This window comes from Terrapene carolina, unplaced genomic scaffold (assembly GCF_002925995.2).
Source record: "Terrapene carolina triunguis isolate 2854851 unplaced genomic scaffold, T_m_triunguis-2.0 Scaffold17, whole genome shotgun sequence".
NCBI classification, from domain to species: domain Eukaryota; kingdom Metazoa; phylum Chordata; order Testudines; family Emydidae; genus Terrapene; species Terrapene triunguis.
Genome location: NW_020664368.1, coordinates 2,421,397 through 2,443,236, shown reverse-complemented (window position 1 = coordinate 2,443,236; position 21,840 = coordinate 2,421,397). Strand labels below are relative to the sequence as shown.

The 21,840-nt window shown below is 37.9% G+C and overlaps 1 protein-coding gene across 11 annotated transcripts in view; it reads right to left on the bottom strand.

The window, feature by feature from the left end:
• Window positions 1–21,840, bottom strand: part of LOC112103526 (TSC22 domain family protein 1) — a 132,340-nt gene that overhangs the window by 34,705 nt on the left and 75,795 nt on the right. Inside the window, exon 1 of one of the 11 annotated variants that reach the window (XM_024195353.3) lies at window positions 8,039–8,314. The exons of the other annotated variants lie outside the window; for them this stretch is intronic. The gene's annotated coding sequence lies outside the window, so the exon portion shown is untranslated. Of the gene's footprint in view, window positions 1–8,038; window positions 8,315–21,840 lie in introns of those variants that run through there. 11 annotated transcript variants of the gene reach the window in all.

The window sequence follows — 21,840 nt, the reverse complement described above, 5'->3', positions numbered from 1 at the left end:
GGGCGGGGGGGGGGGGGGGGGGGGGCGGGGCTGCGCACTCCGGTGGATCAAAGCAAGTTCAATATAACGCGGTTTCACCTATAACACAGTAAGATTTTTTGGCTCCCGAGGACAGCATTATATCGAGGTAGAGATGTATTCATGTAATGTTTAAGAAAAGTTTTGTAAATGAGTTCCAATAGTTCCTTGATTAAGGACCCAATCTTATGGGGTTCCACAGATTATTTAGGTTAAGCTTTCTATCTACCCAATGGGACTCAGTGCTCAGTCCAGAAGATACCATCAGAGATGTTTAGTTTTGCAGTTCTCAAACTGTGAATTTGTGTCTCCAGAGGTAACATGCTTGTTAACAGCAAAAATGTTTTAGAATAAATAAATACATAGAGGTGAGAAATAACAGGCCTCAACTCTATTGTCCCTCTGCAAATTTGTGTACACGGAGTCAATCCCCTTACCTCTCACTAAAAGTTTAAAGTTTCAAAAAGTTCAATAAATAGAAGATTATTGGGGGCGGAATAGATCTGGACAAGGAGAAGAAGTCTGGAGTTAAATGTGAGAAGTGAGGGACATATGCTTGTTTTGTTAAAATATTATATGTTTGCTGTTGAAGAAAAAAATCCAGAATACTTAATGTTGTTTTAGTTAAATAAAACAATTTAAATGTGTGTCTGGTGATGTTCTCCTCCTAATGCAGCATGGCAAGAAAATCCTCCAAATATTAATGATTAACCTGTTGAATTGGAGATAGTTCACCTCCCAATGACTTCATAAATATCTGCTTCAATTACCTTTGGTAAACGAAATAACCAAACAATCATTCATTTTCTGATATAGCTGTAAAACTCATCTGAAAAGTTTCCAAAATAAATCACTGTTTAAAAATGTATAGCGTGTACCTTCTAAAAATGAAACCTCCACCTATCTCCAAATTGTGAAGAATATGTATTAAGGTTATAACAACCAAGAATGCACTTTTATGTAGAAAACCATGATTAAATCGAGTCTCCCTGACTAGTGATTTAAATCATGATTTAAATCAAATCCACCCTGCTGCTAAAGCACCTATTCCCTGTGCTATCTAAGTTATCAGTGTTACCCTTTCTGTTCATGCTAAATGAAACCACTTTGAAAGATCTGTGATGTTTAAGACTACAATGTCATCAGTATAGGAGGATATTCAGCTATGCCTCCTTTTTCCTTCAGATTTTACAGTTGCAATGTTCTTACCAGTATCTGACAGAGATAGCCATCTGGATGAAGATGAACTGCCTGCAACTTGTGCACACACTGTTACTCAGACCCAGAAGACACAAAATTTGAATGCTAGCTGTAATTTCAGTACCACAAATTCAGACAAGCAAACCTCCTTTTCCGTCTCTTTAAAAAACAAGCTAACTAAATACAAATATATTCATTAATGCAACATTACCTTTGAGTTTTTACATGCACAAAAACTCCTACAGCAATTGCAACGCTGTATTGGGCATGTAATATAGCCCCATTTAATCCACGTTGGTCTATACCCTTAAGATTTCAATGCCATGCAAGTCAGGTTTTCAGGCCAAGCAGTATCTAGTTTCTGAACCATACCCAGGAATTATTTGTTCATAGCTGGTGTGTGTGTGTGAGTGTGAGTGTGAGTGTGAGTGTGAGTGTGAGAGAGAGAGAGAGAGAGAGAGAGAGAGGGGGGGGGGGGGCAAAAATGCCAATACCCCTCTCCCCTTAAAAAACTGTGGAATTAACAAGATTTTGCCAACCATTACTCTGATCACTCTGCTTGTATGTTATATTTCTCCCACCCCCCTCAATCTTGTCCACTTAGTTTGTAAGTTCTGCAGGACAGAACCATCTCTTCTATATATTTGCATGATGTCTAGCACAATGGAGCCCCAGTCTGGCATTTTAGAGCTGATGCACAAACAGATTTCAGGGTTCTGAGGGCACTATTAATCAAATATACTGATTTGTTTAGACTTTTTTAGAACATGCAGCAAGGTTATATGTAATGGCTAGATAAGGAAATAGAAATAATGGGACATAGTCATGTAGATATTGATAAAATAAAGATTATGGATGTCATAAAAGGATTTTAAGCATTCACAAATATAGTTTGAGCTTTTTTCTACTATATGAATGTTCCACCATGAATGTTTCAGCCACATCAGCTGATGTGCACTGATCATATAGATATATTACCCTTTAAAAGCTCTTTGCTACGTTAAGTACAAGTTCCGTTTACTTACCTCAAGAACATTTAGCTGATCCAACACATTCTACATTTATAAAGGATTTTTCTATTTTTATTATACCCAGGCGTGAATTCCTAGGTCCTTATGAATACAGATTTTATTTTTATATCTCTCTACGTCCATCTACATTGCATGTGGTTACACAAAATTTATTTCAGAAAGGGAGACATTCACAATCTTCAATTTTTCTGTTTGCTTGCATAACAAAAGGGGAAAGTTTTTAAAGTAATATCTCCTGTCAAAGTATTCTGTGAAGGCCCTTGACTCTGATATTCACTTTCACTCTATCCAAAGGAGCTCGTATTTGTTATTCTTCCAGGAAAGGCCCCTCTTTTTAACCAGGAATTCAGGCCTCAATCTCGCAACCCTTATTCATGAGGCCAGTTCTGTTGAAGTCAATGGAACTATGCATGTAGGTAAGGGCTACAGGATCAGGCCTGGGTGGAGAGATTGCAGGCTGTTATTGTATTTTATAGAAGTGATGTTGTTTATCTTGTGAGCAGCTGGTTATTAAGGGTGTTGAGCAGTTTTGTTGTATTTACTGGGAATCTTAATATTACGTCAGAGCATGCACAGCAAATGCACCTGGCTACACTTTTACAAACTGAAAGAACAGGAAAAAGAGTGTGGAGATGGAGGAGAAAGAGGAAAGAAGGAAGGAGAAAATGTAAAGGGAAGAAAGGGCAGGAGACTAAAGTGGGGAAGGAAGAGGGAGAGAAATGAGAGGGAAAAGGAGGTGAGAGGGAGGAGGAAACAATGGGGAGAATGGTGGGAAGAAGGAGAGAGAGGCAGAGAACTGACGGAGAAAAAATGCACAAAGATAGGTGAAAACAGAGAAGGATGGTAGGGAGAAAACAAATGAAAAGTGGAAAGCAAACTCTGCCAAAATATAAAAAAGGGGTGGGAAACAATAGAGAGGAGAGGGAGGAAGGGAGCTGGATATAAACCAGGGTAAGATACAGCTGCAATGCCTTCTGAAGTTAAAGTATAACTCCCCTGCCTCTGCTAAAAACAGAGGGGAACTCCTCCCCCTCTTCCTGACTTAGGGGAGCACTGCTCCCCACTCTTCCTCAGCTGGTGGGTCAAGTGCTCCCCTTCCTGCTTCAATGTCCTTTACTCACTGACTGCCAGGATGTAGCATGACATGACATGGGGAAGAAAAGGGGGTTCATTACAAATACACCACAAATGGGAACTCCTTCCCATAAAGGTTGGAAACTACTTGCATAGGGACTGATCAGAGTGATATTAAGCAGCTCCAGAGGGAGCTTCACGCATTCAGCTGGCCTGAGGCTGCAGTAGCAATGAAGATTTGCCTACGGAAAGGTCAGATGTTGCTGCTTGAGGGATGTCCCTTGTCAGGCAGAAGCTATTGCTGCTTGGGAAAGAGAAAGGAGAAGGAAGAGAAACTATGTTCTCAGTATGAATGACTGGCAAAGCCCACAATTCCCCTTGGCCAGACAGACATTTTGATTCTGTCAGGTGCAGTGACAGCACACTGGGATGAAGGCTTGTGTGTGTATAAGAACAAATCTACACACAAAGTCCCTTTTCTGAAAAGCAAAATAGATGGTATATTTTAGAATCAGAATTGAATGCTGAATATCAAATATATCCCAGTAGATAAGTTAGTAACTCAGACCATTTTATAGCACTAAAGAAACAAACATTTGTCTCAGAAACGAAACCAACAAGACCTTACCTACATTTAGACCTATTTTCTCAGAACCCTTCGCCACTAGTGCAGCTCCACCACTGTAGCAAACAATGAGAGCACCAGAGTTAATAGTCATTAGTGGCTGCTGTTGTTTTAGCCACCAGGTAACCTACCTGTTTGGAGCAGCAGTGAACAACAAGGTGGTCAAAAAGCGGTCTACACTACCCCTTCCACTATTGCAACTGAATCAGTGGTAGCAATGGCAGGAAATTTTAAGGAAATGGGTCTAGTACAGAGAGCCTAAAAGTACAGCAGTATTTTTAGTCCTCTTTAAAATACATACTGCTCATTTTAGACTAAGCTAGTTTTGTTCACACGTCTCTTCTAGCCAATAGTGGAAACATTTAATAAGAAGACTGCAGAACAGCTCGCTGCAAAATGCATCACAATACATGAGGATTTCAGGTTCCAAATGCCTTTAGAAGTGTCTATACATTTTAAGGTTCAATGGTTTATGAATATCAATTTATCAAGTTATAAAGGTGTAGATTCTCTCTCAAGGTGCCTGAATATTAGAGTATTACTTTCTCCTTCAGTGAACAGTTCAATATCCCATTGCACATCGGTCATGATCACTATTGGACAGGATCGTCATGTATATGCCAAAAATAAAAGCTGTTCAGCCCCTCAATATTTCAGTAGGTTTGGTATTGATGGAAGCTGAACTTCGCATGATTTATTATGAAGACATAAACCAAGCTATAGTACAAATTAAATTATGATTTTTTTTTTTTAGGAAGCAGTTGGCAGAGGTTTTATGCTCATATCTATATCTTTCTGGTTTATTAAATATATTTGGAGTCTGTTGTACATTTGGCAATCTATTTTAAATCATTTTAGCTTATTTGTCTAAATTAGAAGCATGTAAGAAACCGTCAATAATCTGTCCAATCAGCACCATTAAATATTTTAATGTGGGTTTGTGGTAACATAGCTCATAATTGCTCATTGCTAATATGTCAAGTTCAAAGTTTTATTTAAAGCAGGTACTGTAAAAGGGTCTACTTTCATAATCTAATAGCATACCAGCAAAAAAATCAGAGTACTATTTTGGCCCTGTTTACTGCACTATATGAGCACCACTGAATAAGGGAAGTGCCACTATCCCATTTTACAGTGAATTGAGGCAAGGAGAGAGTAAGTGACTTGCCCAAGGTCTCACAGGAAATTTGTGGCAAAAGCCAGGACAGGTGACCTAAACATTGTCTAGTTCTCCTTTTACTGCCACCAGTTAAGAAACAGTAAGGCCAGGTCTACACTAAAAAAAGTCAAGTTGACTCAGCTATGTCACCCAGCCATGTCACTCCACACCCCCGAGTGACATCGTTAAATCAATGTAATCCCCAGTGTATACAGCAGTAGGTCAACAGAAGAATTGTTGGGCAGTTGGATTAACTACAGTGACAGGGAACCCCTCCTGTCACTATCTACGTGGAAGCACTGTAGCTGTGCTGCTGTAGCAGTTGAAGTGTAGAGACATAGCTTAAATTTTCAACATTGATTCATTTTTATGAAGTGCCAAAATGTACACCACAGAAACTTAATTTTAAAAACACAAACAGCTCAGAATCAGTTGTTCTTCTCTACGTTACTTGTCAAGACCTGAGCCTGAAGTTGGGCATTTCTCCTGCAAAAGAGGTCACAAACATCTTAAGCAGTATAAAGAATTCAGGTTTTTTTTAAAAAGGTGTTTGTGATACATAATTGTCACGGGTTCTTGTTGAAGATCAATTGACTTTTAAAAAGGTGATTTGCAAATTGGCTTGGCAAAAATGCATTAACTTAATTATATACTGAATGCCCCCAAAGGCAAGTCCAAATAGGGACACTGAGTATACAGCTGATTTTAAAGGGTTTTTTCCCCTTTTATATATATTGCCATTAATATTGCTTTCTGTAATTCTGAGTATATCACATTTAATTCCAATATAATTAATGGGCAATACAGAGTCAATTTAACTTAATTCACAGCTCAGAGATTTAAAGGTAGTTTACAAATATGCATGCTTCCCTCTCTCTCTCACCCCAAAAATCCCTTTCAGAATTATATTCTGAATGCCCCATTCTGAGAGAAGCAATCTGCAGGTTTGTAATTTTAAAACATCCTTTGGATAGAGAAAAACAAAGGCCACATTGCCATGGATCAGTAGCTTTGAACTCCCTCTCCTGATACATTCTGCTGATGATCTAACATCTGCCACTGAACACTGTGGATAACGTATCTTGCCATTAAGGGTTTAATTTTCAGGTCCTTCAGACTGTTTACTTAGCACACTGTTGGAAAAATCTGTACAGATTTTAAATGTTTTCAAAAATAGCATTTTTTCTAAACATTTACAAAACAGTACATTGTTCTAAAAATAGCTGTGTTACTTCTAGATACAGAATCCACTTTTCAGAGTACTTTCCAGTATAAAGCCACCAGCAGAATGTATATTGCAACATTCCTCCAAAAGGAATTGGGCAACCTAGACTTCACAAACCTGAAAAGCTAAAAACAAAGCCACATACATTCTAGATAATATATCTGCTGCTTGGCTCTCTTATTACAGTTATTTGGGGCATTCAACACAGAATTCCAAGCTGTGGAGTTCTTTTAATATGCATTTGCAGAGGGCAAAAGATACAATTAAAGGGTCTGAATCTGCAAAAACTTAGGCTATGTCTACACTAGCGAGTTTACAGCTGCACTGCTGTAAGATCTCTCGTGTAGCCGCTCTATGCCAACAGGAGAGAGGTCTCCCGTCAACGTAATTAAATCACCCCCAACAAGCAGCGGTAGCTATATCAGTGCTGTGCATTCTACCACTCATGCCAGCATAACTTGTCACTCGGGCGTGTTTTTTTCACACCCCTGAGATACAGAAGTTTTGCCAACATAAATGGTAGTGGAGACATGGCCTTACTGGTTATATTACTTACTAATGGATATAGTAGCATTGAAGCTAATGGAGCTATTCACGATAGTAAACACTATACTGGGTAGTGTCTGCAGATGAGGCCCTAGTTTTACCAAAGTTTGTTTCACCTTACTAATACTAAAAAGTAATAGGAATTCCCTGCAGCTCCTCATACAAATTCAACCCTAAAATACATTTTCCATCAATTTTAAAGGTAATCTGCAAAGGATTTTGAGAGAGTTAGGCTTGTGCCTTTTCTTGGTTTATTTTATATGAAGAAGGCCTGATAGCTTTCCCCCACCAAAAAAAGTGTTCCCCAACTTATCTTTTAATTTAAAAACAAAGGATTTAAGACTTGTCTTTTTTATTTTTTAATGTTGCTGAAGGATCTTTTGAAGGTCTCAGAACATGGACATTATGAGCTCTCAACTTAACTGAAGGGGCAAGATATAAAGTTGCTAACAAACATTCTTTGTTCAAAATGTTAATTCAACATTCTAGTTTAATAGGTGTTAAACCCCAAAGTGTTGTTAAAAGGTATCCTTTCGCAACTGGCCTAATCTACACTTACAAATGTACAGTGTAAAATAGGTTGTAATTATGCTGGTTTGGGGGTGTGAATTTTTTGCTGACAGTTACACTGGGATAAAGGTACCTTATGTTGGTATAGTTTATTTCAGTTCCTGAACTGGAATAAACCATACCAGTATAAGCTTTTTAATATCTGTATAACTGCAGCCACACATGGGGTTGGAGGGAGGGGAGTTGTTGACACTAACTCTACTGGTAGGTACTAAAGCCCTAAGTCTTTGGGCTCCTTGATTTGTGAAGTCATAATTCACCAATTTATGTAGGTACCATAAAGTCTTCCAGGGAATACAAGACCTAAATTTCTAATGTGGGGGAGGGGAGGGGGGAGAAGATAGAAACAGCCTCCATCACTTTTCTGAGGTGGGGTAGAGGAATTGGTAAGGAAGGGAACTTTTAGACCATTTTTCTTCGCAGGTCACCTTTAACAGCCAATTGTGATAATAATGTCAGTATCACATTATGAATGAATGTATCCAGTGTATTATCCATGACTGAACTGTATTGTCTAATTAAAGCCTGTTTGTACACTCTCCAAGCAGAGATTACATTCAATAAATATTGGTAATTAAAAAAGTCTTTACCTGTGTCAGAAGTACATCATGGTTGTTGAAGAACCACATTCCAAAAAGGATAAGCAGACACATGGGTGAGAAAAGGGAGAAAGGAGGGGAGGGGAAAAAAGTAAAAACAAATTATAACTACAATATCTAAGATGCACAACAGCATATACAAGTTTAACATTCAGTCCAATTCCAAACTTAATTATACATTAATTGAAAACAGGTTGCACATTTTATATCTAGGAATAAAGAGATACAGTGTAGGATGACCAGACATCCCGATATCCACCGGCAGCACTGCGGTTTTTTTCTTTTTTTTTTGGCTCAGCCGGGGCAGGACTCGGCTTTTTTTTTTTTTTGCTCTGCCGGCGGGCACCCCTTCCTCCCCCACCCCCCCACATGTCCCGATATTTTCTTCCCCTCATCTGGTCACCCTAATACAGTGACACTGATATACTAATATACAACTGCTTTTTTATGAACAAAATAAATCATGCATTTTTCACTAATTAAATTTCAACATAAATGCTCTATAATCAGCTAAGGATGACCCTCAGATATGCAAATACATTAGGTCAATTTAGAAAACACATCTGCTGAGAATCTTATTTGAAAAAACATGTATGTTGAATACTAAATCACAAAGCAAATGCTCCAACAAAATCCACTCATTCCAAACTAAACCAGTGCTACATCTGACCTGAGTACTTTATAACGGGTGTTCCTGAGTTTTTCATAATGAGGGCCATTCCTTAACAGAGAAAGTCTTAGGAAAACTACCTCCTGTCTGTGATCAAGTAATAGCCTTGTGATACATATCGATTACATGGAAAAAAGTGTTTAGAAAGGAGAAAAGAACCAAACACTGCATATGATTTCCAGCCACTTGCCTTCTCCTTGTATATGATGCCCAGATATCCAGTCCTCTTCTTTTCCTGCTTCTCTGAACATTGCTGCTCTGTTGGCTGGCAGCACCAGTCTCACTAACAACACTATTTCCTCTACTCCTCTTATGTTGCAATAGCCTCTAAGTAGAGACAGATAAGCTGGGATCTCCTACTTTCCAGCTCCTTTCAGAGTATCCTAGGCTCTTCTTCACAATAAAGAACGTGAGCACTTGTCACAGTATTTGGACACAAGGAGGAGAGCCAGCCTTATGTGGTCAACCAGGTCTTCATGCACTACCAAAGAGCGTTACAGGGACTATCAGTGGACCACATACCATACTGCTGGTTAATAGAGAATGCGGAGTTAAAAGAACTGCATATTGATGCTCAAGACAAACTGATCTTTTGAATTTCAAGCATATTTCAATTTACAAAATCATCTACACAAGTTCCAGGCTCTCACACAAACCAAACTTAAAAAACAAAAACAAATTGACCAAATTCAAAAGTTCTAATCCCCTGGCACCAACCCGCCCCCTCACTCTGCCACAAAAAAAAAAAAAAACCCACCCAAAAACCCTGAAACCTAAATCAACTTCCTATTCTTAACCCATCCACTTCCATTCACATCAGTCCTTTGTAAAAAAGCCAGAATGGGAATATATTGTCAAGTGGCTCTGAAACCTGTTCTAAAAGAAAAAGCTGCATGAAGTAGGGAATTTTAACTGCTCTAGACAGAAGCCAAAGACATATTTATGTTTAACTTTTGGAGATGCATCTTGCATCTGGGTCCAGGATATTGTGGACAAAGAAAAATATATTAACAGGTTGAAGTTTCTTCATAAAGCTTGGTAGAACATCTCAGGGTTAAGATTAACTTTTGTATGGCATGCTGAAATTCAGTTAAACCTGGTCAAACATTCTCCATCAAAATGAGTGTGATAGGAAACATCTTTTCAAAAAATCAGAAGGGATCAAAAAAGTACAGGAGATTTGTTGAAAAATAATGGTTTTTCAATTAAACCCTGAAAAATGAGAAAAAAAAATCAGTGAAATAAACTGTTTATTTAATTTTTTAATGGGGGTAGTGGGAGGGGAATCATTTCCTCACCAGCTCTAATTATTGTCTTCACTGTAGTCAGCAACCTTGCACATATAGATGCAAACAGCTATCAACATTAAGGATTGAGAAGTCAAGCCCACAAGAGTCACAAAATTCCAAAAGTTAAAATCTCTCCCACAACATTAAAACTGTTTCACATTGCATATCCTGTATATTTGTATCCTGCATACTATACGGATTACTATGGCTTGCATTAGACAAGTAAAGCAGGAGAAGGTATACAAGTGCACCATACCTAGCCCCTGCTCAAATCTATTTGCCTTAGAGGGCTATTATAGGACTTCTACAATTGTGTAACCTTCTCATTTTCGGATTTTTTTCAGGAAAGTGTTCATAGAGAGAATTAAGGAAGGGTGTATAGGACCCCTCCCATGCCTGCACCCTCCAAAAAACTGGAGAAGTGTACTTTGTCATCACTCTAGTCTTCCTTTGCTCAGCATATAAATCCTTGTTCAGAGACAGAGAAAACAGTTATATGTCCCAAGCATTTCCCAACTCGTGAAAGATTTGACTCACCACTCACTGATCCTAACACCATTTGTTTATTACTCATTGACTCAGCCTATCTATAACTGGACTTTCCTTCCCGTTAAGAGGCCATACGAATGCCTTGTTATCTTCTATGTTGTCTTGGGCTCTTAATAGGGGAAGGAAGGCTTTTTGCCTAAGCTGTCTCTAGAAAGAATCCTATGTAGGCCAACTACTTCCAAATGAAGAACCTGGGATTTGGGTACACCAATAAATTAACAGTGCTTCCAGAACCTTGGGAGCAACACACAAGTCTGCTAATAAGTCAAGTGTTTCAAATCTACTTTTTCACCCTGGAGGTAGACGCCTTCTTAGATTTAAGCAGGAAATCTACTGGTTCCCGAGAGTGAATACAGCATTGAGCGTTTATAATTTTAGATTCTACGCCAACAATTTCAGCCTTTAGAGACTGGATAATTTAGAGGGCCTGGCAGAGGAGACTGTGTCCAAGTTATGAAGGTACTAACTTATAAACAAACACTACTGCTAGTTGTGGGAAGCAAGACCTTCAGAGTCAAACAGGTATGATCAAAATGGTGACATTTTCATCCTGGATTCTTCTGGTTATCATCAGTAAGTGTGGAAAAGGGAGATATTTATACTCTCCTTCTTTCTACTCCACTCATACTGCCTCTTGCCAACCATCTCCCTCTCACTTTGTTCAAAACCCTTTCCTTCTAACTGTACCACCTCCTCACTCTCTACCCAGCATCTGGTCAACTTTTTAAACGCAAAATTGATGGGATCCACCCTTTACACTATCCTCCTGTTCCTTTTTCACGATGTCAAATCAGCTAGCTAATGATTAGCCTGTGTGACAGTCAGACTGATTTTAAAAATATTTGCCATGATTCAGAACCATCGCCTTGCACATGCAACTTACCTAGGTAACAGAGTGAGGTTATTACTGCTCCTCATTTCCAGCCCACTTGCCTCTTATAGTTACTCACATTTTATTTCAAATTAGACTAGCTTCTTTGGGGAAGGGACTGTCTTTCCAAGCATTCAAACAGACTAAGAACAACATGACCCTGATCATGATTGCGGCAGTTGGACACCACTGCAGAATAAAATAACTGTCCTCTTTTAAATCCCGTATTCTATTCTTAAGACTCCATCCGTCTACCTTAAAATCTCTATTTCTGAACTTGGCCTTCATCCCCTCACCCCTCAATCTACCTTCTGCCTCCCTCTTCTTCCCCTTCCTGTCTCTTATCAATATCCTCTTGGGCTCCTTCCCCCTCTGTATAAGTGTGTTACTAGCATTACTTAACGCTCCTCACCTGCTCCCCATACCATTCAAATCACACCTTTGTTGAAGCTGGATACAAGCTAAAACAAGTGGGTGGGCACAGAGACTGAAATAGCCATTCAACAAAGGGCTGCTTACTGGAAGACAAGGTTGAAATGGGAAAAGTTACATTGCTGGTTCCAGTAATGTACACGTTCTGCAGACAGAAAACTCTGGCAATCCAGGTGGTTAATCTGGCACCTTTCAGATTTTTTTAAGGGGGACAAGTTAACAAAACTGTACGTGTTAGCAATTATGAAATTATGTTAGCATACAGGCAATTATGAAAAATATACTTTTAGCACTGAGTTTTCACGCATAGTCAGCACCCATTTAGGCAACTAGATAAATGCTCACTGGCTTCCACTGATCTCAAAAGGAGTTGCGGGATGCTCAGATCTTTAGACAATTAAAGAAGTGGCTAGGTTTTCAAATGGGAATGATTTTGAAAATCTGGCCGTAAAAGTAATTTATGTTTCACCATTTTTTGACTTTTAATATTCCATTCATCTTGGGCAAACTGGTTAGTATCTAGACAGTTTCACTTTGGTTCTCACACAATGCTGTTGTGTTCACAGTGCAGCAGGGGAATATGTTTTTAAAACCTTTTTATTGGAATTTAAAAGGTATTCCATAAAAACCACTTTTATTCTATTGTGTGTGTTTTTAAAGCAATTAGCTAATGAGTTGTAACATGTGTTTGTACCCAAAACCGCCTTCATGCACCAGTTACATTCCTTTTTATAATATACTTTTTATATTGTGTAACAGTTCAGTTGCCAATAAAATATTCACATCTGTTTATAACACAAAACATTCATGCATGCAAATTATCCATATGTTGAAGAAATGAACACGTCTCTAAGGATCCAAAAATGAAAATCTTTGCAATTTTTATTCCTCCACTTCTGCATTAATTTGACTTTATAACAAGGTAAAACTGCCACTGCTATCAGGGAAGCACACACAGTAATAGGGAAGGTAAAACAGCAATGCAGTATTTTAAGACCAATTACTGTCAGGCTGTGTGGATATGTTTGAAAAAGTGAAGAGACTGAGGGGTAACACACATTTTAAAAAGCTCCCTTTAGAGCATAATGGAAAAAAAAGTGACTCAGAAGCTGCCACACGGCTGCACGTGAGGATTATGTAACACCTGGATAATCCGCCAATCAGATTCCCAGGCAGGCTGAACCCTTCTAAAGATCTACAATTCTGTTTCTAAAAAATGCTTCTTACTCTGGAATTGACTTTTAAGATTACACTGAGGTAGAAGCCTCTTTATTTAAATTAACTGAAGCCATGGCTCTCACTATGTATATTTCAGTGCACTATTGTTAATGGCATCACAAGGTTACCTCTGTTTGTGTTATGGTGCGTCCCATTCACAGTAAGTTCAGAATAGCATTACTCAGCTTTACTTAATAATATTATTGCCTAAAGCAGACCTGCTCACAATATGCACTGGTACGGATAGAATCATTTACCCACTCTTCCTCCGGACAGCATAGTATTTTGGAAGGTAGCTTCAATATGTTAATATTCCATTGCAACAGCAATTAAGGCAACACTATATTCATTAGAAGTACAACTAACCTCTCAGGAGCAGAAATGTATTAACTGTTTAGTTCTAATATACCACATTAAAAATTAATCAGTGATGGAGAATCATCCAAGTTTAGTTTACCATGGGGTGTTTGGATGATTCTCCATCGCTGATTAATTTTTAAATGAAGATAGGATGTTTTCCTAAAAGATCTGCTCTAGGAATTATTTTGGGGAAGTTCTATGGCCCGTGTTACACAGCAGGTAAGACTTGACAATCACAATTGTCTATTCTGTCCTTGGAATCTGTGTATCTATTAATATCTAATAAACCAAATTTATTTTTAATGTGTCCTTAAAGAGTTGCTGATGTTTTCTGGAGTATTTGTTTCCTCTAAGCAGAAGCCTTGTCAGACAAGGTAACACCCCATGGTAAATTGTTCCAATGGTTAATTACACTCACTGTTAAAATTGTACGCCTTATTTCCAGTCTGTAATGGTAATACTTGCCTATAAATAAGCCATAAAGATTTAGTACCCCAAACATATTAGCGCCTGCAAAGGATTCAGTATTCAGTTATATCAATACCATAATACAATCCTGCCCCCTTGTGGTGCACTGGCAAAAAGACAATATGCTGTGATACCTTCCTGTCTAAATATACTTATAAGAATTTCTCTTCTGGATATTTAGGACCGCATTCCTCATTCATATACTGGCCATTTTATTTCCATATCCAATAGTCCAAGATGTTAAACTCCAGTATGTACAGTAGTTATAGACGCTACTGTTTAGAAAAAAATCATCTTCCACTTCCAAGCTCATTTACAATTTCATCTAGTTCAGCCAAATGTGAGAAGAACATTGTATTTACAATCTAGTACTCCCCTCGCCTGTGAGAACCCAGACCAGGGGTAGGCAAACTATGACACGCATGCCGAAGGCGGCACGCGAGCTGATTTTCAGTGGCACTCACATTGCCCGGGTCCTGGCCACAGGTCCGGGGGGCTCTGCATTTTAATTTAATTTTAAATGAAGCTTCTTAAACATTTTAAAAACCTTATTTACTTTACATACAACAGTTTAGTTATATATTATAGACTTATAGAAAGAGACCTTCTAAAAACGTTAAAATATATTACTGGCATGAGAAACCTTAAATTAGAGAGTGAATAAATGAAGACTCGGCACACCACTTCTGAAAGGTTGCTGACCCCTGACCCAGACAATAACTTACATGTGTTAGGGTATGTCTACACTACAGGATTAATCCGAATTTAGATAATTCGAATTTGGGAAACAGGTTGTATAAATTCGATTGTGCGCGGCCACACTAAGCACCTTAATTCGGTTTTAAACCACATTAATTCGGTGGTGTGCGGCCACACTACCCCATTAACTTAAATACAGTAATTCGGTGGTGTGCGTCCACACTAACCCTAATTCGAATTAACAAAATCGATTTAGGCTCTACTCCGTTCGTCGAGGTGGAGTACAGAAATCGATTTAAAGGGCCCTTTAATTCGAATTAACTGGCTCTGTAGTGTGGACGGGTGAAGGGTTAATTCGGATTAAGGCAGCTAAATCCGAATTAAAGTCCTAGTGTAGACCAGGCCTTACACTAAACTGTTCTTACCTTTATTGGGTTAAACCCAGTTGCAAACATTTCACTGGCCACTAGGTAGCACTACTTGATAAGTTTAAACAGAGACAAGCCATGGAAAACAACTGCATTATTGGCAAAAAGAACAGGAGTAATTGTGGCACTTTAGAGACTAACAAAAGTGCCACAAGTAATCCTGTTCTTTTTGCGGATACAGACTAACACGGCTGCTACTCTGAAAACTGCATTATTACAATTCAGTTTAGGTTTGAGTCTTTAAAAACATTTCTTAACCCTCAAAATTATCATTGCATTCTAACAATGTATAACTGGAACTTCTCTCTAATCCCAAACTTCACACAGTCCCCCTCTGCTCCTTCAAATACTTCTTTTTCCCATTGTCTCTTCAACCACCACCTATTGTCTCAATTAATTTCTTCTACATTAAAAATAAAGAACCATATAAAAAAAAGTACCATCATATGCAAGCAAACAACATAAAATTAAGGCAACCTCTTCCGCTTGCCTGATGTCATCTCTTCAGCATACTGTTGTGTCGGATTATGAACTCCTTGCAAAATGTGTTGTACCTTCACTCTTAGGGGCCAATAATGCCTGGCCCTTATGCAGGTAAGCAGAAAAGGGAAGGTCACAAAATAAACCTCTTCTCCCCTTCGCAAGTCCCACATAAGGGCCATGCAGATTCACGAAATCATTTGGCCAGCCACTTGCATGCTTGCAAATGCAATTAGTAAAAAAAATACATTCTTGCAATAAAAAGTGTTGCCAGGTCCCCTTGAAACACAATTGATGGCACTCTGGAGGAAAAACTGCAACTCACTGGTCCTTTTGACGTGTCTGTTACCAGCAAGGCAGTCTTGATTGTCTACAAGGCCTCCAGCATTGAACCATGCATTTCCTTCCCCCTACTCTTCCCTCACCGTATTTATTCCAAATTGCAGAGTAAACCAAACAAAAAAACTCCCCAAAGTAGTATCGCCCCAACCAAAAACTCTAAGAACAACAAGAGGATAAAAGTGGGTTGTACAGAGAAAGCACAAACAGTCAGTAGTCTCTCTTCAATAATCAGTTTGAGATAGGTGGTGACTCCCAGTCAGGATGCAATAATGTTCCCATAAAAAGGAGATTATCTTTGGAGAATAGTTAGCAATATATCCCTGTGTATTAGCTCTGAAAAAAACCTGGTTTTGAGCCAGAATTGTCTTGTTCTCTCTCCCCAAATAAACAACATATGAAACCTGTGTATGCACAGTACAGATCTGATTAAATTCCCACCCTTGGGATAAGCAGAAGCAGCAATTACTGCTTTACTTGCCCAAAGTCTGCTTTGAGAATCTGCTTTTGTTTTTGAATGGAGGCAGAAAGACAGTGATGTGTAACAGACTCAGAACACATGACTTCTTTCTGAATAGAATTAATCTCTCAAACTCATCATCAAATAAGAGAGAGCATCAATTAACAGGATAAGTCAAACTCTAAACAACTAAATCAAGTTAAAACAAAAAGCAAGGTACCAAAAGGCAATTGGAGTAACTTATTGGAATAAGAGGAAAGTGTCAACAATCACTGAAAAAAGAATCCACATGTAAGCTTGACAGGTGTATCTCAGCACAATAAAAGATTGCATTTTCCCTTCAAAATAGTTAAATGGCAAAAGGACTATGTATCAAAATCATTTTCCTCTCCATCCGAAAGCCAATCTCACTTTGCTTATTTCCATGTACTGAGTAGGCTCTCACATTAATTGGATTACCAGTTTCCTACCAGTACATTTGAGACGAATCACCTACAATGGTTGATTAAGTTTACCTTTTCCAAGATTCAATCCCCAGGAGGCCATTAACTCATTCTAGAGCAAACATGATCATACATATCCATGATTTTGCAGTTTCCTCTAATAAGTGTTTACTGGTTGACTAGATCTTCCTATCCTTTTCTGTCAGGTCTCACAAGGCACCACAAATAGTAAGTATGAACCTTTAACCTGCTGGTCTATTTAAAACAACAGGATCTCTCTCCCACTGAATTATCCCAATGAGTAATTACAATTATCTTTAAATAAGTTATTAAGGGAGTCAAATGCTTTGGATTTGAATCCCAAACAATGGCTGCTTGCATGACTAGGAATGCTTCAATATAGAGGGATGGAATGATTCACTGGAGAGTATGGGTACAAAACTGATTGACAGTGCAGTGTGTCTAAAGAGCTATATTTTGTTAAATGGAAGTTTAATACATTTAGTAGTTTATAATTATAACTATCTCTATACAAGTCATTCAGTTAGTATTTAAAAACCAGTTTTCATTATTTTTATTTTGTTTCTAAAATTTCCAATATTTGTGAAGAAATTACATTAGAAGTATGAAAATATAATAGCTTTCGCTAATGTTTTAAAAAAAGTTTTCACTTTTCCTGTTGGTCAGTTTTTCTTCCCCTTCTCACATGGCAAACACTGACTGTTTTCCCTGCCCTACTCAGCAGGTCCCCGTCCTCCCCACTAAGCACCAGTCAACTTGGCAAAGAATTATTCCTTGCTTGCCAAAAGCATCACTAATATAAAAGTGGTGCCAGCATACTTTTGTTAGTAAATTTGTGCTCCTTCTGAAAAGGCAGAACAAACATATTGCCAGGTCAAGCATTAATGGAAACTACTATTTTGCTCAGCCTAGCAGTATGGAAGTTTACAAGACAAGAACCAGTTACACCACAAATAAGCGGTAAAAAGGAAGGCTGCTCACCTCTAACTTAATTTCTCCAACTACATTGCCTCTGCAGACTCAATATCCTTGGAAGACCACAACTCACAAATCCCCAAGGAGTGGGGACACAGCAGAAGCAATCTCAGAAGGAGAATTAGCACTTCAGAGATGCCTGCTGGAAAAACTATGAACTTAGTCCTGGAACGTGACATCTTGATGAAAACTGATGTCATCTGTGACATTAGGGACTCAATGGGCAAGACAGTAAACCATTCTACAAATCTTATTTAATAATGGTTTAACCATCATAAAATGTAAAACTAGAGTTTGAATCTTTTGTAATTCCCATCTAGAGATTTTTTTTTTCTATTAGCGTATTTAATACAGCACATTTGCTGAGAGTTTCCTGATCTGTATGGTTTTACAAATCAAAAAAAACCTGTATTTGATTACTTCAGCAAGTGGCCTTAACTTCCCTGGTTACTTCCACAAGAGTAGTCAAGTGCTTGTTAATTTCTAGTCATTTAGAAAATCCAAGGGAACTAGTCTGATAATGAACCTCGATTAGAGGATGTGGAATTGTAAGCGCTTCTGAAGGGAAGCAATATTAAAGCACAGATGTTTTTCTATCATTTTCAGGTTAATAGGGAAATAAAACAGGTCAACCAAGGTTTGAAAGACTGCCTGACTAGATTAGAAGCCTTTGAAATAATGTACAACATGGCTACCAAGCAGTCAGGTGCACAATCATCCGCATCTCCAATGGAACGGTTGCATGGAAAGAGTAGGTAGAGGAAGAGAGATTGATGTTCACAAAAAGCTAGATACGATAAAGAATGTACAACACAGATCAGTAGAAAGTCTACATGCCACAATTTTAAACCAGCTGGATAGGAGTACACAGATAAATGATGTAATGTTTATTTGAAATCTGCAGTCCAGATTTATAAAGAAGGGAAAAATCTTTGTTTAGTGACTCATTGCAAACTATGGAACAGCTAGTATATCCTTATGCGTTACTATACTAATGTGACTGTTTGGAATACAACCATGGTTGTTTGTTAGATCATCCTGGAATACAAAAGCATATTCATCTTCCACACATACATTATATAAACGCTTCTATCAACATCAGGCATTAGCAATTGCATGGTACAGCCTTAAACTGCAATCTCTATGTGACCAGTTTTGAAAAGTTTGTAGAGTCCCTTCCAACTTAAATGATCCCAATAAAATAGCACTTGGATCTACAGATGGTTCATCAAAGTAAAACTTATACAGACACAAAAGTCAGAGCTATTTCATCATCAAATAGAATGTATTATAATTATTGTCCAAAAAAACACACTCTAAACTACAACTATTACTACTAAAGACCAGGATATCAGTTCATGGCAGTAACATCCAAACACTGTATTTCTCCAAATAACGTTTGAAACTTTTTGAATTAGTTCAAAGTTTATAAAGCTTTAAGAAAGAAGAAAATCAAACAAGAAACTCAGGAAGGAAAAAATATCATTTATTATAATTTCTCACCAATATCCTGTCTGCAGTACAAAACTGACCATGTAGATGGGGCTTTGTTTCGTGGTTGTCCCAGCCAGTTACAACACAGTTCCATCTTGCCGTATAAATTGAACTAAATCCCATCCCCAAATCACTCTAAAGACAGCCTTCTCTGAATATTGTTCTAGGCTGTAGCATGATTTGAGGATACAACTACAACATAATTCAATCCCGTCTATACTATATGTTTAAACAATGGTTGGAGACAACTGCATTTTCACTGGACCTGCTGTAACTGGATTTTATAGTGTTGACAAGATATGAAAACATTTGCTCAAACTGGAAGAATCTCATCTACTTTACAGGGGAACTAAGTGATTCAGAATATTCTTTAAACATTCCTAGAACACTGCAAATACGTTTTCAATATTGTTCTCCTGATCCTTGAAGGCCAAACCTAGTCACCCTATAAACCATTTAAAAAAAATTAATGTTCTGTACTAAGTTTGTGTAACAGATGGCTTTAGATATTAACAAGAATATTGTTCAAATTCAAATTAGGACCAAAATGTTCCAAGCAAAAATTTGCTTGTGTTTTTTCCTATAAACAGAAAAATGTATATCTAGAGGTTCTCCATCTTGGTGTTCTGACCATTACATTTTTAATATAGTTTAGTGTCTCAAACTCAAGACTGTTTCTTTGAAATTACTGGATGACATTTCATTCAAAATGCTCAGTTTATGGCTACTTAAAAACAGTTAGTAACAAAATTCATTATAGAGGGATATATTTAAAGGAAAAATTAAGTTTAAAGAATGAATGAGTAAACAAATCAAACAGAGAAGAATTAACATCTAGAAAAATATCCAGGGGGAGAAATGACCTGAACATCAGAGGAGGAAACCTAATAGAATATTACACAATCTTTAAAAGAAGGGCATAAATTATTCAGTCTAAGATGGTCTGCAAATCAGCAATAATGTCCTGAAATTAAGGAAGGAAATGTTTATTGCAGGTTGTTAGGAAGTATTTATAATAGAACCAACTGGGCAGAGAATATGAATATTAAGTTCAGCAGAGGTATCCCACTGTTGAAATGCCAGAACAAGTTACTGGGAATGATTCAGACTGGATTACCCAAAGGGACTTTTCTAGTCTATTATTTATGGGCCACACTGCAGTTATTTATCATGAACCTGCTACAAAGTTTGTTAACTGTAGTATGCAGACCAAGAGAACAGTTATTCTCCATAATCTTTCGTTAATATTGTTTTTCAGATTTTGAACCATCAGAATTTTGATTAAGTAGAGGTCACATATGAATGCAAAAAATACCATATTTTTGCAGCCCTTACTCATAGGAATTGTCAAAAGAGATCAGACCAAGGTCCATCTAGTCCACCAGTACCACGCCTCTGACAGTGGCCAAAAGCAGATGTTTCGTAGGAAGATGCAAGAACTCCGCACTAGGCAGATGTGGGACAATAGGTTAGTAACTGGGTTAAGCCCTGAAGAATGAAGTTTAATATCCCTGTCAACATTTTTGTGGTCATTAACAGCAACTCTGGATATTTTTGATAGCAACATAAATATCCAACCTCTCTTTGAATTTTGTAAATTCTTGGCCTCAACAACTTCCTTTGGCAACAAGTGCCATAGTGTAATAATCACACTGTGTGAAAATGTTTCCTCTTATCAGCTTTGAATTTGCCATTTTTTAAATTGTTTTGAATAGTTCCTTGTTCTTATGCCACGAGACAGGAAGAACAGAAGTTCCTGATTTGCCTTTTAAGTTATGGAAACAAAAAAATTGTGATATTTTAATCTTTTTCTAATGCCAAAGAATTGTACTCAACACTGAACTCTGATACCTAGGGCCCAACACAAATATAAAATTTATATCTGCATCCTATCTGTGATCTGCAAACATGGTCCACAGGTATAAAGTGGATATCCGCAGATTTGCAGACACCTACTGGATAGTAGGATTGGGGCACATTAGAATGTTTATGATAAACAGATGCTTGCTAAAATTATGAACAACCCAAAGATAAGGAGTCATCTGAAAATGGCAGCTATAAACTCAGATTCTAAACCACCACACACATTCTGCTCATGGTCAAACAATTGTTCTCAACATTTTTTGTATCTGGGCCCCAAAAGCACATATAGGCATCCCAAACAATTCTCACAATCCTGGCTGCCACAGAGTCCTGGGAGATGGGGTTACAGCAAAGAACCTTGGTTGTTCTGACACAAAAGAAACCAAGTGAAAGAAGCTGGTTGGGGTGTGGGGGGAGGGTGTCTGGACATGAGGCTTCTGCACCACCAACAAAAATAAGAAGAATCTTACTATTGTTAAAACTAGAAGAGAAGACTCAATCTTGGTGTGGCAAAGGGAAGTTTCATATATTTATTCCTTTGAATCTTATACCATTTAAGAGAAGCTTTACTTGAATCCATTCTTCTCAGGTAATAGCCATTCAGAATCAACTTTTCCCCCCAAAAGATTGATGAGCTACATAAAGAGCTTTCCCATTATGTTTGTCCATCTTAAGGACAAGTCTGTTTCATAATTTTAATTTCTTCCATTGTCCCTGATGGCACCTATACGTCT